The 5,481-nt window shown below is 29.6% G+C and overlaps 1 long non-coding RNA gene across 5 annotated transcripts; it reads left to right on the plus strand.

The window, feature by feature from the left end:
* Positions 1-405: 405 nt before the first annotated feature.
* LOC111282750 (uncharacterized) lies at positions 406-3,126 on the plus strand. 5 transcript variants are annotated; one of them, XR_016342469.1, is made up of 4 exons: positions 412-998; positions 2,414-2,550; positions 2,664-2,754; positions 2,859-3,126. It is a non-coding gene; the product is annotated as an uncharacterized LOC111282750 (long non-coding RNA). The 5 variants fall into 5 exon arrangements; XR_016342470.1 differs by lacking the exon at positions 412-998 and adding an exon at positions 1,196-1,792; XR_016342471.1 differs by having other exon boundaries at positions 406-998; positions 1,647-2,550; positions 2,664-3,126.
* The last annotated feature ends 2,355 nt before the right edge of the window (positions 3,127-5,481 follow it).

Raw genomic sequence — 5,481 nt, forward strand, 5'->3', positions numbered from 1 at the left:
CTTATGTTTGAAGTTTTATCTAACTTTGAAAAATCAAACAAAAGACTTGATTGGTGTTGATGCAAAGCTACCTTATTTCTTCCTTTTCTCAGTTGCTTTTCAACTAGTTGAAAAAAAAAAATTTATGAAGTCATTACCTATTGGTAGTATCTTTTTTGTTTGGTAAGTCTTTTACCATATAGAAGCTTTCTAAGTTTTGTCTACTGTAATGAGGTGGTAATATTAAAACATTATTATTATTATTATTATTATTATTATTATTATTATTATTATTACTACTACTATCATCATCATCATTATCATCATCCTTTTTGCTTATTGCAGGAGGTTTTTGCAGGTAAACCTACATATTTATAGCCTATTTCAAAAAAAAAAAATGAATTAAAAGAGGTTGAATTCGAGATAAGTTTTCAAGCTTTTGTCAAGTTTGCATTGATGTGCTTTGGTGCTCTTGCATGGTAATTTTATTTCCAATTTTTCTTTTATTTTTTTTATTATTATTATTTTTTGTTGAATTTTTTTTTCATATTTTGTCCATTGTTTGCAGGGCTCTCTTTGCTTTTGGGTTATCCACTGTAAGCTTCTATTAGCATATTTTATGATAATGGTGATATTTAGGAATTTACTGTTTTTTTTTTTACTTCTATTGGTGTAACTTTACTCTTTTGATATTTCATTTTGATGATGTTATAGTTTAATGATTAGATTCATGATCATTTAAAATGACATAACTGAGGGGCTTTTTATTAGATGGGCAATGAGTTTTTTTTTTTTTTTTTAACAGACGATGATTGTTATTGTAAGGAACAAGGAAAGCAATTTGTTGAAGAGGAATTCCATTCCTGAAAGACCCAATTCCTGGATGATTGGAAAACTCGGAGTCTTGAAGATCAGGGTTTCAAGGCTATGCCTTTCTTCATCTGCCCATCATTCTTTCTCCATTAAAGCTATGGCTAAGAAGAATAGTCTAGATAATTCCTTTTCCTCTTCTTCTTCTGGTATACTTTTTTTTTTTTTTGGATAAAGAATAGCAGCTTTTGAACTTTTTTTAGTCATAAGTTTTATATATAATTGTTGAAGCTAACAAGTGCTTTAGCATGATTGGTTTAAATACGGGGATCTTGAACATTCAGGGATAGTGAATGAAAGAATAGCTTTCAAAAGATGGATCAATTGCTGTAGGTATTGGACTAGCTTTCTCGAATTTTTTTGGTATTGGATCTTTTTAATTTGCATTGCTATAATTTGATTTTACATGCAATGATTTTGATCATGATTTTATTTATGTTTTTTTTCTCTTCAAATTGTCTGATTTGCTCGTCCGTGTTGTTTGATGAAGTCAACAGATCAAGGCATTTTGAACCGATTCTGTTGTTAATATTTCAACATTTCTTGATGCATGCAGCGTTTTGTAATATTAAACGATGATTTTTTGGTCCTCTGAAGATGCGATGAATACAATGCTACGCATCTGGATTTTTTTTTTTTTTTGGAATTCTGTTATTTAGAATGTTACTGATATCTTACCCCTTAGATTTAGCAAATACCCACCTACCCAAACAGAGATAAGAAACCAAAGATATCTTATTGGTTATTGCCCTTATTGACACGCAGTTTTTTAGAAAATGAATAGGACTTATTTGCAGTCTTTGCTTGGTTTCTATGGCGAAAGCACCATTATTTGCTGCTGGTTGCTTTTGCGAGTTAGCAGATGACTTTGCATCTGTTATATTGGAGATGCTGATGAATATGATGGCTTTCTTAGAAACACTGCCAGGTGTACGGTTGGCAGGTGCAAGTGTTTTTACACAAATGGTTTGCTCATATGCAGTTTCAAGTAGGGCTTACAAGGTTTTATCTGTCTCTCTTTTACTTGGTCATATCCTGAAACATATATTCCATTTTGAATACCTAAATGTATTTTTGTAGTTATCGTGCAAAATTATCATCAAGCCTCCAAAGGACAATTTTCCTAAGTTTTTATCCATGACCATACCATGGAATTGTACAAGTTTTCTGGGTATATTTGACATGTTATTTGTAGGGGATGTATTTAATGTTAAATGAGTTATTGTCCCTTGCATCCCTTTCAAAGAATTGAGTCTTACTCTTGAGATATATAAATGCATATAAATTCAAAATTTTCGTAACCTATCATTCTCTGACTTAGCAGAAAAGCATGACCATTTTTATATGTGCAAGCATTAAAACCTGTACTTGTGAGGTAATATATCTGGTTATAAACCTTCCGTTTTCTCTCACTTTAAACTGAAAATTAGAGAAGGAATGTTTCACGTGGCACAAAAATTCCTAAGGAAATCTTGATTATCTTAGTTGGCTGTGCACTTATCTGGTATGAAATCATTTACAGTGTACATCAAAATTCATCTCCTCTTGTTATCTCTGGAAACAGGTTGAATCTAATAATGAGGTGCTTCCACTTTATTCCTTGAATGCCGAGTTTGCAAGACCATTATGGATTTTTGGAATGAATTCTTATGAGTTCGTCATGAGCGATGTAGAAAAAACCTTAATTACTTGCAGCTACAGGTAATTTTGAGAAAATTACTGTCCAACATACTTCAATATATGGATAAGTTTGTTTTTCAAAAACCATGTTATCTGGTTTAGTGTTAATCAGTATTCTGGATGTTTGAATGCAGGCAGAATGGGAGGTCATATCTTGGAATTCTAGATGATTTTCAGGGTTCAATTTCTCTGCATGATATTCCTTTCACAGATAAAGAAAATATTGTACTTTCCAAATCCTAGACGCTTCATAATATTAACTTTAAAACCATTCGCGCATGGGAAATCATAATGACGGTTTTTTAAGATGTAAGTTGTTTCTTTTGCAGACTTCATGGAATGATTATCTGTATGTTGAGGGCGCCTTTGCAATTCATCCTTCATCATCGGCTAAGGTCAGATTGTCCACTTCTTCTAAAAAGTTAATCCTATTTTGATTGAAGTAAATAGCACTACGAAACTTGCTAATGATTTTTTTTTTTTAATTTGACATTTTTGTATATATCATTCCCTCATCTCCTTGTTGAAAAAAAAAAAAACCTTGGAGAAAAGTAGGATACCTTGCAGAATAATAAAATTCGTACCTAAGTACAATAATTTTACCTTCTTCAATTTATATTAAAACAACGCCAATTGTACCTAGGATACTAGCAAACTCTTGCTGAATAGTTGAACGTCTGACTTCAGTAACGAATAATTTTTTTTTTTTATAATCTCTTGATTGCCTGATTGATTAAAGGGTGCAATTTGGTTTTTTACACATCTTTTGATTCAAGGCTGAAATCTTTTGAACGGAAATTTTTCTTAAAAAGAGTTCAATGTTCAAGGTATTAAAGACTTGAGAATTCTTCTTTTTTTTCTTTTGGTTGAGTTTTACGGAATATATGCACCTATAAGTAAGCTAAAATATATTTAGTGAAAACCTCCAATAATCTTAAATTAGGTGACAGCAATTTTTAAAGTCTTCAAAAATAGATATTTTCCTTATATTTGATGTTTATTGCGCCCGCTGCGAAGTGCGGGGTTTTTATCTAATATTTTTCTTTAAAATGTCAGAAAATTTAAAAGAAAAAGATGTTTATAAATTAGACAACTTTCTTTTCTGACAAGTATACAAACGCACACCAATGGAGGCAAGAGAAAATCTGGCCCACAACACTCTCCGATAGGTGACAGCATACAGATACAGTGTCGTTTAGCTAAATTCAATTCTTAATTTAAAAAAAAAAAAAAACTTTTGCGTAAACATGCAAAAGTAAGGGGAGTGGCGAATTTAAGGTACTTGTAACAGTTTAAAGAAAGGGAAATTAGTACCATAAAAAAAAAAAAAAAGATTTGAAAACATGAGTAAAAATTATGGTAGTAAAATCTTATATTCTGAGATATGGCAATCATACAATAATCCTTCCAGAACTTATAACTTAAAAATAGTACAATTTGGCTTTCTCTTCTATCCCTTTTTTCTGCTTCAATTAATTGGGATTCGTTTCTTTCCATATATGAGTAGTGTTAATTAATAATGTCTTAGTTCTAAAGCTAGATAAAGAAAATCCTACCAACTGAACTACAGGCTACATAGCTAATGAGTTACCTACTGAAACAATTTAATGCAGGAAGTGCCTTGAAAGCCAAATATATTGTGGGCTTAGTCATAACATAATTATATTTAGGGATGGCAAATGGTGTATTGGATCAGGCCGGAGTTTAACTACTTTGAATTGGATTATTTTTGATAAATTTAATAATTTATGTATTTATATAATATAAAATATTAAAATTTATATATTTATATTATATTTTATATAAAAATTATATTTTATAATTCGTATCCTATGATAATATAAAATATATATTTTTTGTTTTATTAAATTTATATTAATTATTGTTAAAATTATAAATTATATTATTTATATATATTTTTTTTGTATTATACTATTGTGTTATATTTTAAGTTGTCAGATTTAATTTTTTTGGTAGGGTAAAAGATAATAATTTCAAAACAAACTATATATGAGGAATCCAGAGTACGTTCAGGTGTTCGGGAGTTAGAGTTAGGATTGCAAGATTTATGAGATTGAAGAATGATGGTTGGGATGTTGGATTGAACTGTCAGCCACGTTATTCCAGTTGGCCGATTGATCAAAATCTCTATTATCAGCCTCTAAACAGGTAGTTAGAGAATGGGGAAACAAAGTTGAAAGTGAACCTAATCCTAGTTGGCCTTAACATGTGTGCCCCTAAGCAATAGGTTAAGCTGGACTGCAAACTGTCCACCGTGCATTTGCATTTCAGAATTCAGATTAATTCAGATAACACAATCTCGCATCAAAGGGGAGAAAAGGAATTTTCCAATAGAGAAAAGAAAAAGAAGACAGACAGAGAAAAGGATGACTGCATCTTGGGTCGTACTTTTGTTGCTTAAACTATTAAATGGTTACGGTTACCCAGCTGTGATTAGAACTTAACAGGACATTTCAACACTCTTCATCACGCTTTTTGGGTCAAATATCTGGAGCACTCTTTCAAATAATTACATCCGTAGTAATTCTATCCTTAATGAGGGAATCATTAAGTTTAGTAAACAAATTAATACCACCTATTTTTTGTAATTTATACTTGTAAAATAAATGTAATTTTGTAAAAAATAAATAAATAAATAGTCTCAAGGAAGGAAGACATTGACAGACTAAGAAATATCATCTGCTATCTCTCTTAGATTATGTTTAATGTATAAAATAAAATGATAATTATTTTATATTATATTTAATTTGTATTTAAAAATAAATTATAATTATAAAGAGAATTAATTATTTTTTAAAGTAAAAAAATTATTTTTAATTCAATGAATTGAACTTATATATATTTTTATATTTTTAAAAATTATAATTTATATAAATTTTAAAAAATAATAATTTTAATCAATAAATAAATTATTATATTATATTTTATTTT

The sequence above is a fragment of the Durio zibethinus genome, chromosome 5, assembly GCF_047325235.1.
Source record: "Durio zibethinus cultivar Kanyao isolate XHJ-2024 chromosome 5, ASM4732523v1, whole genome shotgun sequence".
Taxonomy (NCBI): domain Eukaryota; kingdom Viridiplantae; phylum Streptophyta; class Magnoliopsida; order Malvales; family Malvaceae; genus Durio; species Durio zibethinus.